Genomic DNA, 16336 nt, shown 5'->3' with positions numbered 1-16336 from the left:
CAAGATGACTGGAGAAATGTGGATTACCTCACTGTAGCACTGTAAATAATTTGGAATATTTATTAAAACACTTATATTCCACCTCTCCTTATGGTTCATGGCAGGACCAAATTTTCACACCAAACTAGCGAGGTTACAATAATTTTTGAATTGGGAAGTAGGAATGAATACCATTTAGGGTAGGGATTCTTGGACTTTCATCTAGTGCTGTTGAGGACTATAAGTTTAAGGAGGAAAAAACATACAAGTAGTGAATCTGCAGGTAAGCAGAGCTGACATGGTAATATTCAAAAGAACAAAAGATACAAAATGCAGGAAGTTTGGTCATATTTTATCATCACTGATAAAAAATATAGGCAGGCTCACTACAATACTTCAAATGCCACTGAAACTTTTCCAGTCCTACAGAAGAATTAGTCCACCCATCACTTCTCCCCAAAAGAGGTAAGAAAATATGGAATGTTTTACTGGTGGGACTCATCTTTTTCCAGACCAGGATTGAGACAAAAACAATGACAACCTGGGGTGGGAGGCAAGTATGAGCATTCAGATAGATCCTACACAGATCCTTATGCAGGGCTACCCTTAGGGTTGCTCCAGACGGTACAGAATGTAGCAGTGAGGGTCCTTACTGAGACCCCGTGGCAAGCACATACTATACCAGTGCTCTGTAGCTGCACTAACTCCTGGTGAGGGACTGGATCAAGTTCAAGGTTTTGGCACTTACCTTTAAGGCTCTAAATGGTCTGGGACCAGCATACCTACGGGACCATCTCTACTACCATGTCCCCCCCAAAGAGCTTGCCGAATGGAAATCTTCTGGCAGTCCCTGGCTCAAAAGATGTTTGACTAGCCTCAACCAGGGTCAGGACATTTTCTGCCCTGGCCTCAGCCTGGTGGAATGCTCTGCCTGGTGAGATCTGGGTCATGCGGGACTAAGCACAGTCCTGCAGGGCTGGTAAAATGGAGCTGCTTTACCAGACACACAGTTGAGGTAGCTATGTTTTCCATCTTGGCTTCCCCCTTCCCTGCCCTCATCCCCATCTGTTACTTGACATCTTCTCTTTTTCTCGATGACTGAGAAATTATATAACTGATGTGGTATCTACAAGAAACAGTTTATAAACTTTCACTGCAGGGGGGCTACATCATATGGTACTTCATGCCCCTATACCTTTGAGTCACTGGAAAAGACTGTAATCCCAGGAAAAGCTGAAGGCAGCAGGAAAAAGATCACCCAACATGAAATGGATTGCCTCAACAAAGGATGCCATGGCCCTCAGTTTGCAAGACAATGAGCAAGGCCATTAACGACAGGAAGTCTTGGAGAACATGGATTCATAGGGGCGCCATGAATCAGAAGTGACTTGACAGCACTTAACACACACACAAACATACCTTTGGCACTATGATCAAATAGCATAACAAAGTAGCTGTCTCCCTGCCCCTCAAATCAACAGCAAAACCAGACCACCCACAGGAAATTTCAGCAAACTCCTCCATATTTAGAAAAATATGACTTTGCAAACAAAAAAAGCATAAATGGACTACCAGAAATTCTGGTGCGTGTGTGTGCTTAGACTACTGAGGGCTGCTGAGTATCACTAAAGGAGAGGTGGGGAGTATAGTCTCTGAGAAGTACTAGACTATTGGGGGGTTATACATTGTTCCCCATTTCTCCCTGCTACTCTGCTTGTCTCAGCTGATAGCAATATTAAATTATAGTACCTGCAAAATGATTTGAAGTTCCCTTTTAAAATTAATTATTGTCTGAGCGCTGAAATACACCCAACCTTCCACAACTCTTTCTGCAATGCCAAATGATCTGTAAACAAAGAGGAACTTCCCCTTCCCTCCCACTACATGTTTTGGTGGCTATCACTGCTACACCAGAATGGGAAAAATTAAGACAAGTGTAACATGTTTTACCCTCTATTCACCAAATACCTTATACTTGTGGAATTTAAGATAAATTGGTCGATTTTTGTTCCCATGAAGAAGGGAGAAAAATAAAACATTATTGGTATGAGAGTATGCACATTTCTGAAGTTCACAGAGTCTTAAAATAATAGTTCTTCAGGAGCTTCTATAGTGCTAAAATGATCTGTGAAAAGGTATTGTTATCTTCCACACTAGGAGCACTCTCTCACTGCTTTATCTTAAACCACCACCAATGGAGGAGGGGATATTCTAAAGTCTAGCGTCATAGTAAGGATAACGTCCACAAGTTATTCGCCTGTTCCGTTGTGCACTGTTGCTATAGGCAACAGTACTCACATATGTATATTTCTGCTATCAATTGCATGGGGTTGGACTTGATGGCCCTTGGGGTATTTTCCAACTTTATGCTTCCAATGTCCACAACCACTGGACATGTCAAAGGCAAGCAACTATAATAGCAAATAAACATACATAGCATCATATGCTTTCTATGCCTTCACATCCCCCCCCCCCCTTTGAACAATATTTCCTTGCTAAAGAAATTTCTTAGGAAATACAGGATACATGACTGGTGGTTATTTCAGAAAACATTTAAATTTGCAGCCAATGAACAATCCAGACTCACCATTCACAATAATACATACATTACTTATACATCCTGGTTTCTCACATTTATGTTCTGGAGAAAACAGAAGAAACCTTTCCATCCACTATTTTCATACACCTACACATTTATACACAGAGAAAGCAAATAATGCTGCTAAACCCTTTTAAAAGACTGATGTTTTATTCTCACTTTTCTGAACAAGTACCCATTACAATAAGGCCTTCCATACAGAACTTTGTAAAAGATACATTTTAGTAAAGAGTTCACAAACACTAGTGATTGTGGAGCTTGAAACAAGGTAGTAATTTAAAACTAATTGACAAAACATGGGTGTTGCTGTATTCTATTAATACCATTTTTGTAGTGAACCACTCAAGGTAGGCAACATTTCCACTGCCTGCCTAGCTGGTCTGATCTACATCCCCTTACAAGCAAATTATCCTCACCTAAGGGTCTGATAGCTAAAAGGGCCCCCAAAGAAAATAAACAAAAATACTGCAAAAAATAACTCAGCAAAATAAGTTCACAGACCTGAACCCCAGAAAAAGTCTTCAGTTTGTAATTATAAACAGCTCTATGACATTGCACAATTAAAAAGAGGAAAATGATTTCATCCCATAGGCAGCTGTTAAAAAGGTACACTAATATAACTTTCCCTCCAAAAATCCAAACTGTATGCAGGTGAATGACCAAAAAAAGTTATTTACTTGTGAGGAACAATTAATACAGCCTACCTGTCCTATTCCAGGTACCTCACAGTACAGCTAGTTCAGTGTAGGACGCCTGGCTAATTACAGGCACTTGACAAATAACGAACACTATTGGTTCCCAGAACAAGGAAAGCCTGCAAAGGGAAGGCCCCGCCTAGGCCTGCCTAGTCTTTAGTATTGCAGCCTCCTGGCCAAGGTGGAGATGAACATCCTCCTCGCCCGAAGCTAGCCGAAATGGCTCAGGAGTAAGGAGAGGGGCCGCAGCCGGCGTAGCTCACCCCGCCTCCCTGGGGACTCTGCAGCATCAGGGCCTGCGGGCCTCATCCTGGAACCTGGCCGGCAGCTGCTTTCCAGCGCGCGCCAGACCTAGTGACTCTGTTAGAACGAGGCGCGCGCGGGCTCGCGCCAGTCCGAGGTTCCCCCCCGCGCGCCAAAAGTAGAGGGAGCGCGCCCCACCTAGAATCCTCGGGGTGGGCGAGGCGGTGCCGAGCACAGGGGACGGCGCAGGCCGCGAGCGTGCACGCGACAAAACGCGGGGGGCGGGAGGGGGCGCGAGACTCCCAAGCCCGACTCAGTAATCACCCCTCCCACACACGCGCGCCCCCGCTACCGCCCTACGAGAGCAGAGGCCGGGTAGCGGGAGCGCGCCCCCGCCCCGTTACCCCTCCCCCTCCGCTTTTCCTCCCCCCCCCCCGCAGCCCGAAACCGCGCCTCCCTCGCAGCTGCCGCAGCCCCTTCCCCCGGCTTCTATAACGACCGGAGATTCGCCTGGCGCCACCTCACCCCGGCCCCTCTGCCGCCTCGCGCCGTCGCCACCTCAGGCCCCGTGTCTTTTTTTCCCCTCACAGCTCCCTGGGCGCCATCTTACATTCAACCCGTCGCGACCAATCAGCGCCCAAGCCCAAGCTCGCGACAGCACCGCCTCCAAGCAGCGCGAGAGCCTCGCGCCGGCCACGCCCCGCGCCTTAAAGCGGACCGACGCAGGAGAAGGGGGGGGGGGGCGGGGAGGCCGGGAGATGAGGGACCAGCTGTGAGGTGGAAAGAAGATGCTTCTGCTATTGGGCTCTCCTTCCTCAGGGGGAAAGGCGGCCGCTCCCTCCGCAAGCCCGTCACCTACTTGCGGCAGCAGCTTTGCATGAAGCTCATTTTCTCCTTTCCAAGATATGGGACTTCTGCACATAGGGAGATGATGCTATGGGAACAGAGTGGTGACTGATGTCAAATATTATAGAGATCTCTTTCATGATGTGGGTTTTGTACAGCTTCTTGTAACCACCTAAAAGGGCCACATCACATAAGGCTTTGTGTTGCAGACCTTCTCTACAGGACTCTTGGGGTCCAAAATGAGCTCTGGTTGTCTTAGATACCTGTCCAGGTATCGTGGGATTTTTAAAATCTCAGGATATTAATAGATGCTTTCCTGTGCAGAGTTATTTCAGGGTAAATTCACTGAAATCAGTGAGGTTAGATAGGAGTAATTTTATAAGATTTTCTTGTATTTCTCCTCTCTAACTAACAGGCCATGAAAACAAACAGGATAAGTCATTAGAAAACTCAGAACCCAAAGTAGGCTGACTAGTTATTGTGTTTTATTACCAATGCAGATGATCATCTTGTGATAACCATCTCCCTTTCGCAGGATTATTCCACAATTACAGAAGTTCATCCTAAATCCACTGTATCAAAGTAGAAACAGGATCCCTCCCTCCCTCTTCTCTGACCAATTCTACAGGCTAAAAAACAGACCTTTGTTATGGTCTGTTCAGTCTAGTCTTTGTTTCTTGGAGACCTCCACTATCAGAATATTTGGGAGAGCTGTACTGTAATGAACAGCTCACAGATTCTTAATCCTAGGTCACAGATAATGCAACTTCTGAATATTATGTGTTAGGGGAGCCACCAACAACCGACAGTGATACTTTCCCAATGTCATGTTGTGTGATATACTTTTTTGTTGTGTGAACTTTTTAAATTCTCTTTTTCTCAGATCTACCACTGCTATGCACCACATTTTAGCAAAGATCTAGAATATCACAACACATTGGATTGTGTTTACAGTATTCTAGATGTGTCTCTGTGAGCAGCAGACTACGTGCACTATTAAGATCCACAGTGCAATTGTTATACAAAGCAATCTCCTGTATTTTGTTCACACGAGTTTCAGGCCTAGAGTACAGGAAAATGCAATGTTAGAAGCTCCATCATCTGAACAAAGAAGTATCTAATTGAGGGGTAGTGACTTGCATACAGCTATTTCCCAGTATGAAGCTTTATACATGAAGGGTTATGATAATGGTAAGATAAACTATTTCAGAGGAACAGCACAAGAGTGAGAAAAAGTTCATAGAAGAAAAACACTACAAATGGAAAACGAAAACAGTTCCAACCATAGTCAAGGAAGAAGGCATATTCAGAAGATGCAGAAATATGCCTATTTATGAGGAATGTCCCCGAATTTCCTATTGAGACAGCCACATAAATGAAAAAGCTTAGAACAGGAAGATTGGTTCTCCTTTGTCAGGGCATCATGCAGAGCTTTCCAGACTGCAAGATACTTCACAATATTGGGAGATAACAGCTGCCCCATCAATACTGCTGAACTAGTAACTCTTTACAGCCCTTGAGTGAATTATGGACATAAAGAATCAGGCAAGCATGCTATGTCAAAGCAAGTTCACAGTTATGAAACAAAGCTTCATTTAACCATCCATCGCAGAGGAACCTAGCATAAGCCCTTTTCCCAGGCTTCAAGCAAAATTCCATCATATAAAAGGAATATTCCTTAATAGTACAAAGTTTCCTTAATTGAGTTAATGTAATTTATTAATTTGAGTTATAGGCAAATAGCCGACATCCAGATTTGTTAAAGGTAATTTATACTAAAGGACATAAGAGAAAATTTGACTGATTTCCATTTTTACTCGACTATTCGCTGCAGAAGGGCTAGGAGAGGCAACTCCCCCTTCACATTAGTCCGTAAAAATTCATTTTCAACAAAACCCCACAGCACAAAAGAGAAAACTGAAAGCACATTAATCACAACTGCATTTCCTCTCCCTTTTGTCTTGCACACAAGAGTTGTTATTTCTGACATCAGGGAGACAAAGCGCCACAGGTAACAAAACTTACCGAAGGTAACTCTCAAACAGTCTCACAGGACTCATTTGAGCAGTGAAAACTGCTGGGGTGTAAATCACCACTATTGACTGTAAATCCTATTTCTTTTATCTAAAGACCCATTGAACTTAGTTGCGGGTTCAGCAGGCTAAGGAGAGACATTTATGAAGCAGCACCAATTCTGCTTGAGGCTGAATACTATGCTACTCAGAAACACAAAAGAACGATGTATTTCACAAAACTGCCCGAAGGAAAACATTTACTATTAGAAACTCACACTATCCCCCTAGACCTGTTATTCAAACACTCAACTTTAAAAAAAAATAGCCACCCCCTTGGGAATAATATCACACTTTCATAAAACAACCAACCACCAGTTACCTTAATACACTGATTATACAAATCAGATCTTACATCAACATAGTTAAATGAAAATGGAGCTCAGGGTTGGCCTCCCCCTTCCCTTTTAAGAAAAGGAACTGGATTCCACTGAGTGAAATACCTCTTTCAGCGTCTCGTACAGATTGAATATCCCTCCTTCCTGACGCTATAGGAAAGAGTATATTAAAGCAACTAGGCCTTGAGATGCCTTCCAGATCCATGCTAGTTGGATTCCTTTCCTTTGTCACAAGTTGCTGCCTTGTGCCTGGTGAAAAACACCACAACTCATGGCCTTTGTGATGGTCAAATGGAGAAGGGTGTCCGTCCTACAGACTCCCACTGTGTGAAGTGCTACTGAGTCTCAAAATCCCTCACTGTACACCTTTCTCAACTTCAATTCCTTACCTTTATACAATGAAAGGCACAGAAGCTTGCCTCGCTAGGCTGAGGAGACAGCACACAATTAAGCTGCGCAGTGAACACCACTACGCAAGTTACTAATAACAATGATTTTTTAAGAAAAATCACTCACAATACCTGTTGTTTGGCTGGTACTCTCTTTTAGATACAGCTCTGTCTTGTTTGCCTCCACATCAAGACCTATTGCACGGGAGAAGGCCATTCCTCAACCTTTGCTCTTGGGGGAATGCCCCCTTGGCTGGTGCATATACCCAGGGACGGAACATAGCAGTGCATCATTGGGCAGGTGCCTTTTGCTCGCTTCCTTCATTTAGGAGCGGTCCCCAAACACAACCAGTCCCCAAACACAACCTCTCCCGTCCCCAGGGACCAACTTAGCTTCTGCTGCCCGCGGAGGCCAAGCGCAGGCTGCTTTAATATCTCCATGTGCTTGCTGACAACCTCCCACTCCACAGCACCAACAACCGCTGCTTAAGGTGGCACGGGCCATCAGTTGGGGACACTTGCCGCCGCCGCTGCTGCTCAAGCAAACGCATCGCCCCAGGATCTGCCGGCTTTCTCCCCGAAATCGAGCCATGGGCTGCACGCCGAGGTCGCTCGACCCCGGGCCGGTGGTCTTGATCAGCAGCATCCGCGGGGGACTGGAGGGCACAGAGAGCACACATTGTGCTTCTCCAAGCAACTCTTTTCAGGCTACCTTAAAAAAGGCCAGGAGTAACTAACTTTGCGACTAGACCTGGGTGTTTGTACACAGCAGAAAATGTGCAGGGCTTTAAAGGTGCAGCGACCCCCACATTGCAGCCTCGGTAGGCTGGAAGCGGTGGCGGACTCTTGCAGGGCGAAGATGCAGGCGCCGCAGCAGCACCGCGCCGCTTCCGAGGGCAAAGGTTAGCCAAGGCACGTAAACCGACTGGCGTCCTTGAGGCTGGCGATGCAGCAGCCTGCAGCCGTCCATGCAGGCAAGATGGAGTGGCCGGTTCCGTGTTTTGGGCTGCTTCAACCAGTGGCCTCGCTGTCCGTTCCGGGGTGGGGGTGGGGGGAATCAGTCAGCAACCACCAGGCAGCACAGCTGATGCAGCCTGGCCTGGATAGAAGCTGGAAGCGCTTTAGGGGTTCAGAATTCTGCGGTCGAAGACTCGAACCAATAATGATGCAAATCGGGGGCGTCCACACGTTTTACACCGGTTGCAGAGAGCTGGAATCTCTGATGATCCAATTGCAAATGCCTTTGCATTCTCGCAGGCGGAAATGTCAGTTCCTGTTCTGAAGCCTGCGAGTGGGGTTCAGCAGGCTCTTTACCTTCAGGCAACAGGTGCCCAAGATTACCCGCCTCCACTTCCCTGGAGCGCCAAGAGCGGAGATTCTGCAAAGCAACTTTCCTCCCAGGGCCCCAACCACCTAAACGTTGCCTGAAGAATAGTTCCTGTGAAAATCCACTTTATGAAATTGTGTAATGCATATTTTATTCCTCTGATCACACAAGATGTGCCAGACTTCTGAAGCAGGCAGCACTCATATCTGCCCCCTTCTGAAGTCAAAAGATCTAGGACAGCAGTTTCTGAATCCCTTTGACTTTCATGAAATGTTTGTCATATCTCCTGTGAAATCCCAGCACACTTAAAAGTCCCCAGGGAGCATGTTCTGAGGATCTTGGGAGGGAACATGGCTCGATGGCAGATCTTCTGCTTTGCATGCACAAAGTCCTGGATTCAATCCCTGCATCTTTAGTCGAAAGGCAAAGTTGCAGCAGGAGATGCAAAAGGCCTTGACCTGAAATCCTGGACAGGTGTTAACAGCCAGAGTTGACAATACTAATCTTGATAGGCCATTGGTCTGACTTAGTATAAGCGGCATCATAAATACACTGCAAGTCAGTGTCCCACCAAGATCCATTGAAGGCTAATGAAAAGGAGATCCAAATCATATTGGTGCCAAAAAGAAAGAGCCTCTGGCTAATATGAACCTGGAACAGAAAGGGGAATGATTCTCATCCTGACATCAATCCAAAATGGAAAATAGGTACCCCTGTACTTAGAAAGGCAGGGACTAGTAGAAAATGCCCAGGTTAGTTTTGAATGACACAATTCCTGTGGATTCTATTTATCCAGAGCTTTATCGCACTCTCCCTCTGTTTTGTATCAAAATGGTAAATTAGACTGAATTAGTAGACAAAAAGTCACCCAGAATACTTCATAGGAAAATGGGGAATTGAATCATATTGCTTATTTTTGGTATCTGGTTCTATATAATATAAAACCAGTATATCAATCAAAATAACAATATCCCACTTGGTGCCATCTCATGTTGCATTTACCCGGTGTAGACATTATATTTAGTAGAATGGGGGGCAACTCTCATAGAGGTTTTGGCTGTGTCAGCAGATTGGTAACTTGTAGCCTGCTGGGTTTTCTGACACTTGACTCTCTTGATTTATCAGCCCAATAGGGGTACATCAGTGCTAAACTGAACTTGATTGGCTGTCCCAGAGGATTGGGCTGTGTTAAGAACGGATGCCCTAAAGACCCACATTTATACAGCTCATGCAAAATACAGCTTTTCTTAGTCTCCCAAATGCATGTTTCTTTTTAAAGAAACCCCCCAAGCTATGCCTGTCAACTCAGCCATCACCTGCAAGCGGGTGTAATTCATCTCAGTTTTTCTCTTGTATTCCCCCATTGTTTTTACCCTTTTACATTGTTTTACAAATAGTATCACCCACCCCTTAGTCTGCACTCATCGTTATTTGTAACTTAATGTGCAGTTGTTTGTAGTCTACAGATTCAGCCATAGGAGTTTTTGACTTGTGCAGCCCCATTATTTATCCTCAGCAAAATCAAATTTCTAGCCTTCATGAATACAAAGAAAAGCCATAAGGGTGGGCAGGCACGCCATCAGAACCAGGAATTTTCTAGTTTGCAGAAAAGGTATCCTTTGCTTTTCCTCCTAAAGCTCTCTGTCACTTGAGCTACAATCACTGGCCCTACATTTTTAGAACCTTTCTTTTGGCAACAATAAGGAACACTGTTCTGGAAAATCCAGCTACAGGGCGGGGTACTTCTATTTCATTATTATTTTTTCAATGGTAAAAGCAGCACCTACTTGCCCTCATTTGTTCCTAACCATTTTTAAAATTATTATCTGGAACAGTAGTCTGTTAAAAATAGCCAAGGATGCTAGGTTCAGGTGTTAGACTATCAGTAGCTGAGTGAGGCAAACTGCAAATCTTTTCTGAAGGAACAAACGGTCACTATCAGCGATGGCAAGCTCTTCAAATCCATGGCTGGCAGCTGCCTGTTCAGGCCTAATAGCTGTGGGCCATAGGTCTCACTTGATGGGTTGGGTAAATTGATTCCATTATGAAAAAACACATTCTGTGCCTAATGCTTCCAAGAAAAATAGGCCCAGCCGAACACATAATGGGGGATACGTGAAGAGGCTGTGGAGGTTTCTACCAGCCAGGAATCAGTGATGATTTATTAATTGTATCAGAAAGTACAAGTCAGAACTAATAGAGTCTGGAAAAGTGGTTAAAATGTCAGGCTAGGATCTGGGGGAAAAACAGGTTCAAATCCCACTCTGTTCATGCAAGCTTACTGGGTGACCTTCAGCCGGTTACATACTCTCAGCCTCCCAGACTGTCTTGGGGGAAAATGGAGGTGATGTAAGCCACTTTGGGCCCCACTGGAGAGAAAAGCAGGGTATAAAGAAAAAAATCCATCTTTTTCAGCAGGGGGCAGCTCTAGAAATACACATAGGAGGAAGGACAATCAGGGAAGGGGAAACCCAGTTCATCTCTTATGTTAGTTTTGTGTCCCTCACACACCATTACTTCCCTTTATCCACTTCCACAAACTGGGTGCCCCTTTATGTACCTCAGCTTACACCATGGCTACTATAGCAAACCACTGTGCCAGCAAAACCGCAGTCAAGTTTTTTTCAGTCTGTTCATGTACAGATGCCGTACCTGAGATCTTCAGATATTCCCCCCCCTCCCCCATATATTTTGGCAATTTTAGATTCTCCTGAAAATTTGGGGGTTCCCTTGGCCTCACAGAGGTCTAAATACCAACCATGGCTCACCCCCATGCATGAAATGTATTATGTGCACTGAAGCCAACCCTTGGCTATTAGATATCATAATTAATATTCTCTGTGGATTTGGGGGGGTGTACTCTCCTGCCCAGAACAGTTTCAACAGAAATCGGTATACAGTGACTTCCAATAAATAGGACATATCAAGAAAGAAAAGGGGTGTGTGGAGAAGCAGCCCCAGCCAACTTCTCAGAAAAGGGATAAAGATTTTTTGAAATCATTATTTAAAAGTTAAAGAGGGACTGCTTGTTTATAGTTTATAGAAAGATTGTAGACTACCAAATTTTGCTTCTGTCCACAAACTGATGGACGTTGCTCTTGGAGCAGCAGTGGCGTAGGAGGTTACTCGTGTATCTAATCTGGAGGAACCAGGTTTGATTCCCAGCTCTGCCGCCTGAGCTGTGAAGGCTTATCTGAGGAATTCAGATTAGCCTGTACACTCCCACACACGCCAGCTGGGTGACCTTGGGCTAGCCACAGCTTCTTGGAGCTCTCTCAGTCCCACCCGCCTCACAGGGTGTTTGTTGTGAGGGAGGAAGGGCAAGGAGATTGTAAGCCCCTTTGAGTCTCCTGCAGGAGAGAAAGGGGGGATATAAATCCAAACTCTTCTTCTTTTTCTTCTTCTAAGTCCACTACACACAAGTGCGTGGGTGAAAGAAGTATCTCTGAAGTTCCCATCATCACAAATATGCAAGACATTAAAGTTCCTCTTTATTGACAGGATAGGTCTGTATCCTAGGTGTGTGTTAAGGCAGCTGTGGCACTGGAGTAGACTGCAGTGCTGAGACTGGATGCCCATCTCCTCCCAATCATGCAGAGGGGAAGCAACTCCAGAGCAAACTTGTGCATCGATAGAAGCCACCAGGGAAGCTCCCTCACGCCTTGCCGGGATCTTCCTTCAGGGTCACTGTCCGGTTAAACACAAGCTGTACAGAAAGAGGCAGGTAGTTGTAGAGAGTGCCTTTTGCTATCCAGCCCCTCCTCCCCATTTTAAGAGGGTGATCCATCCCTCTAATCTGTCTTCAGGGAAAAAAAAGAAATCCCCTCTAGGGTCTTGCATGTTTCTACAGCTGACCTTTGTATTGGTGCTGTCCGGATCCATTGAGAAATAACCCAGCCGTTCAAACTGGAATTTGTCGAAGGGCTTAGCTGCGGCCACAGACCTGTCTACCAGGGCTCCTTCAATCACGCTGAGGGAGTTCTGGAGTGGAAGAGAAAAAGGATAACATGTTACTAGAGGCCACTCTTCCCACATCCAAACACTGAAAAGTCTTCTCTACCCATGCAGAACAGTATGCAACTGCATCACAAATTCCCTGATGCTTATAGAACATGTACATTCACTGTTAACTTCCTGTGAGCAGCAGTGGCGTAGGAGGTTAAGAGCTCGTGTATCTAATCTGGAGGAACCGGGTTTGATTCCCAGCTCTGCCGCCTGAGCTGTGGAGGCTTATCTGGGGAATTCAGATTAGCCTGTACACTCCCACGCACGCCAGCTGGGTGACCTTGGGCTAGTCACAGCTTCTCGGAGCTCTCTCAGCCCCACCTACCTCACAGGGTGTTTGTTGTGAGGGGGAAGGGCAAGGAGATTGTAAGCCCCTTTGAGTCTCCTGCAGGAGAGAAAGGGTGGATATAAATCCAAACTCCTCCTCTTCTTCTTCTTCACCGGCACTTGAAGAGACTGTTCCTGAAAAGCTAAACTCAATACACAGCAATCCTCATTCTTTCTTTCTCCCAGAATGCACCCATGTTCTGCTTTGGAAAGAAGTGCTTTCCCAAGAACACCTCTCCCCCTCATTCCTGCTAGTCCACCTCCCCTCCATTTGGCACAAAGCGCTGATCTGGTCCCAAAACTCACAGGATTGACGTCACTCAGGAATCCCCCTGGCACCTCTGCGGGGTCTTCGGGATTCTTGTGCAGGAACCTGCAAGTCAAAAGCTTCACTCAGATTTATGATTTGGTTGGCCTGCTGAAATGGATGATGAGAAAATTCTACTGGACAGGCTGGCCATCTCAAGTACCGCTGAACTCAGGATCTTTCCTAGCACCTGGGATGTATCCATAGTAGTGTCTAGATCAGGGGTCTGCAACCTGCGGCTCTCCAGATGTTCATGGATTACAAATCCCATCAACCCCTGCTAGCATGGCCAATTGGCCATGCTGATGGGGCTGATGGGAATTGTAGTCCATGAACACCTGGAGAGTCATGCTGGCATGATGTAGTCCATGATGTAGTCCATGAACACCTGGAGAGTCATGCTGGCATGATGGAAATTGTAGTCCATGAACATCTGGAGAGCCGCAGGTTGCAGACCCCTGGTCTAGATTGAGGGATGTAATCAGAGGTGGGATCCAGCAGGTTCTCACAGGTTCCCGAGAATAGGTTACTAATTATTTGTGTGTGCCGAGAAGGGGTTACTAATTGGTGATTTTGCCATGTGATTTTGGCCTTAGTTACGCCCCTCCTCTCAGCAGTAGCGCGCAGAACTTGAAGCAGTCTAGCAGGAAGTGCACCGGCGTGCGTGGCAGCCTGTGCCTGCATGCATCCATTTCCCGCCCAAGGACCGGTGCAGTGGCTGCGTCCTTGCCACAGCCCGGCCCAGGAATGCCCCACCCCCAGAATGCCCGGCCATGCCCCCTTCGTGCTCCGCCCAGCCCCATTGGTGCTACGCCACAGTTTGAGTCCCACCACCATGGGAACCTGTTACTAAAATTTTTGGATCCCACCACTGGATGTAATAGCACCGCTTTATTCTGCATTGGTCAGACTTTAGTTCTGGGCACCACAATTCAAGAAGGATATTGACAGCAGGTCCAGAAGAGAGCGACCCAAATGCTCAAAGGTCTGTAATCAATGTCCTATGAGAAGAGACTTAAGGAGCTGGGTATGTTTAGTCTGGAGAAGAGAAGGATGCGTTTGGTATGAAGAAGAGAAGAACTGGGATATTTTTAGTCTGGAGAACAGAAAGTGTGTTCAGTCTGGAGAAGATAAGGTGACATGATCGCCATGTTTCAATACCTGAAGCGATGTCATGTTGAAGAGGGAGCAAGCTTGTTTTTTATTGCTTCAGAGACTAATACAAGGAGTAATGGATTCAAACTACAAGAAAAGAGATTCCGCCCAAATGTTAGGAAGAACCTCCTGACTGTAAGGGCTGTTTGACAGTGAAATATGCTGCCTTGGAGGGTGGTGGAATCTCCTTTGAAGGTTTTTAAACAGAGGCTGGACGGCCATCTGTCAGGAGCGCTTTGATTGTGATTCTGTCTACTCGAACCTGGCTTTATTTTATACTGGCTTGATTTTATACCTGGTGTGTTGTCATGCCGCTACATAAGGCCCAAGTGTGGAACAAGCTAAGCACAGGTATTCCCATTCCACCAAAAGTCTATGTGTATATTCGATGTATGCTATCAAGCAAGTAAAGTCTTTCTCGCAGGAAACACAATTCTGCAAACAGCAGAGTACAGAATGGGGACACCTGGCTTCAGATGAGAAGGTAAACTCTGTATCTGTTCGCACAGATCTGTTTTGTCAAGGTCTCTGACAGGGTAGGATTTCTGACCTACTCGTATCTTCTCAAGCCATCAGATTTTGCCATAGGCCTGGTCTGTATCTGTTCTGTTCTGGTCAGTAAGTTCAAGACAGCACAGGAAACTGGCTCTACTCCAGCTTTTTTTTTACTGCTGTTAGCACTCTCTCTCTCTCTGTTTGAAATACCAAAATAAAGTCGGGTCTGGAGGGAGAGGAAGAGAAGTAAGGAACTGGTGCCAAGGAAAAGCTAGCATGGGGAACAAACCAAGCCACAGAGTTGCAGAGGGACAGTTTGCCAGGCCCCCTCACCCCCCGACCCTCCCTGAATTGGTATGCTCAGAACCACCCCCCACCCCGCCTGATACTCACAGCCGCTCATATTGGCGAACCTCGCACACCAGAGGATCCGACACCCAGTGGATAAAAGCTTTGGGCTTCTCCGCCTCCTCTGACTTCATGCAGGTCACCTCTAACTCCTGCACACGTCCACTGGTGTCCTAGGCACAGAATGGGTGGTCAGCTCCTCTGCTCTTTCTACCCTCACGTGTCTACCATGCTTTAGACACCCAGGTTTGAGGGTCTCCCTTCCCCCACCTCATCTCACTGTGAGGGCAATCTCTCATGTATTAACGTAAGGGGAAGGACTTCCTGTCCCAGATGGATCTGCCAGATCACCCTCTGCCTGGTTTAATCAATCTGATCCAGAGATTGATATGCCCTTTGTGTGATTCCCCATCTGCACAGAGGAGGCTGCCTTACACAGAGCCAGACTATTGGTCTCTCAAGATCAGTGCTTCTACTTTGACTGAGAGTGATTCTGGGACTCTTCCATATCATCGACTGCCATCTGCCTCTTTTACTGGGAACCAAGGATCAAGACTGGAGCCTCCTGCAAATCCAGCAGATGTTCTGCCACTGAGCCATGGCCCCACCTCTACGACACACACACAGCTTCCTTGAACATCCCACCTAAGCATCCCACAAGATACAAAGAGGCCTTCGTATCATATCCTGCCCGCCCCATCCCAGCAGAGGTGGAGCTACAAGGGGGCCAGAGGGTGCGCATTGCACCAGGCGTGCACCTGGGTGGGGGGAGCAAAAATTTCAGGTTTGTTTTTTGTATTTTTAGTGTTTTTCAGTTTTTTGCCTGCAGGGGGCGCAGTTTTTAGGCTAGCAGCACCAAAATTTCAGGGAGTTTTTAGGGGACTCTCCTGATGATACCACCCAAGTTAGGTGAGGTTTGGTTCAGGGGGTCCAAAGTTATGGACTCCCAAAGGGGGTGCCCCATCCCCCATTGTTTCCAATGGAAGCTAATAGGAGATGGGAGCTACACCTTTGAGAGTCCATAACGTTGGACCCCCTGAACCAAACTTTACCAAACCTGGCTGGTATCATCAGGAGAGTCTCCTAAAGATACCCTGAAATTTTGATACTGCTAGCCTAAAAACTGCGCCCCCTGCAGGCTGAAAACTGGGAAAACACTAAAAAAATACAAAAACACAAACAAACACGGGGGAGCAAAACACAGATTTTGC

At 46.2% G+C, this 16336-nt stretch overlaps 1 protein-coding gene across 4 annotated transcripts in view; it reads right to left on the bottom strand.

The window, feature by feature from the left end:
- The window catches only part of QRICH1 (glutamine rich 1), a 30451-nt gene extending 26308 nt beyond the window's left edge, over positions 1 to 4143 (bottom strand). The window contains exon 1 of one of the 4 annotated variants that reach the window (XM_048491668.1): positions 4042 to 4143. The gene's annotated coding sequence lies outside the window, so the exon portion shown is untranslated. Of the gene's footprint in view, positions 1 to 3282; positions 3512 to 3536; positions 3654 to 3714; positions 3848 to 4041 lie in introns of those variants that run through there. The other 3 variants (XM_048491669.1, XM_048491670.1, XM_048491667.1) reach the window with 3 other exon arrangements.
- Positions 4144 to 16336: the final 12193 nt, after the last annotated feature.

Source organism: Sphaerodactylus townsendi, linkage group LG03, assembly GCF_021028975.2.
Source record: "Sphaerodactylus townsendi isolate TG3544 linkage group LG03, MPM_Stown_v2.3, whole genome shotgun sequence".
NCBI lineage: Eukaryota > Metazoa > Chordata > Lepidosauria > Squamata > Sphaerodactylidae > Sphaerodactylus > Sphaerodactylus townsendi.
This window is presented reverse-complemented; position numbering and strand designations above follow the sequence as displayed.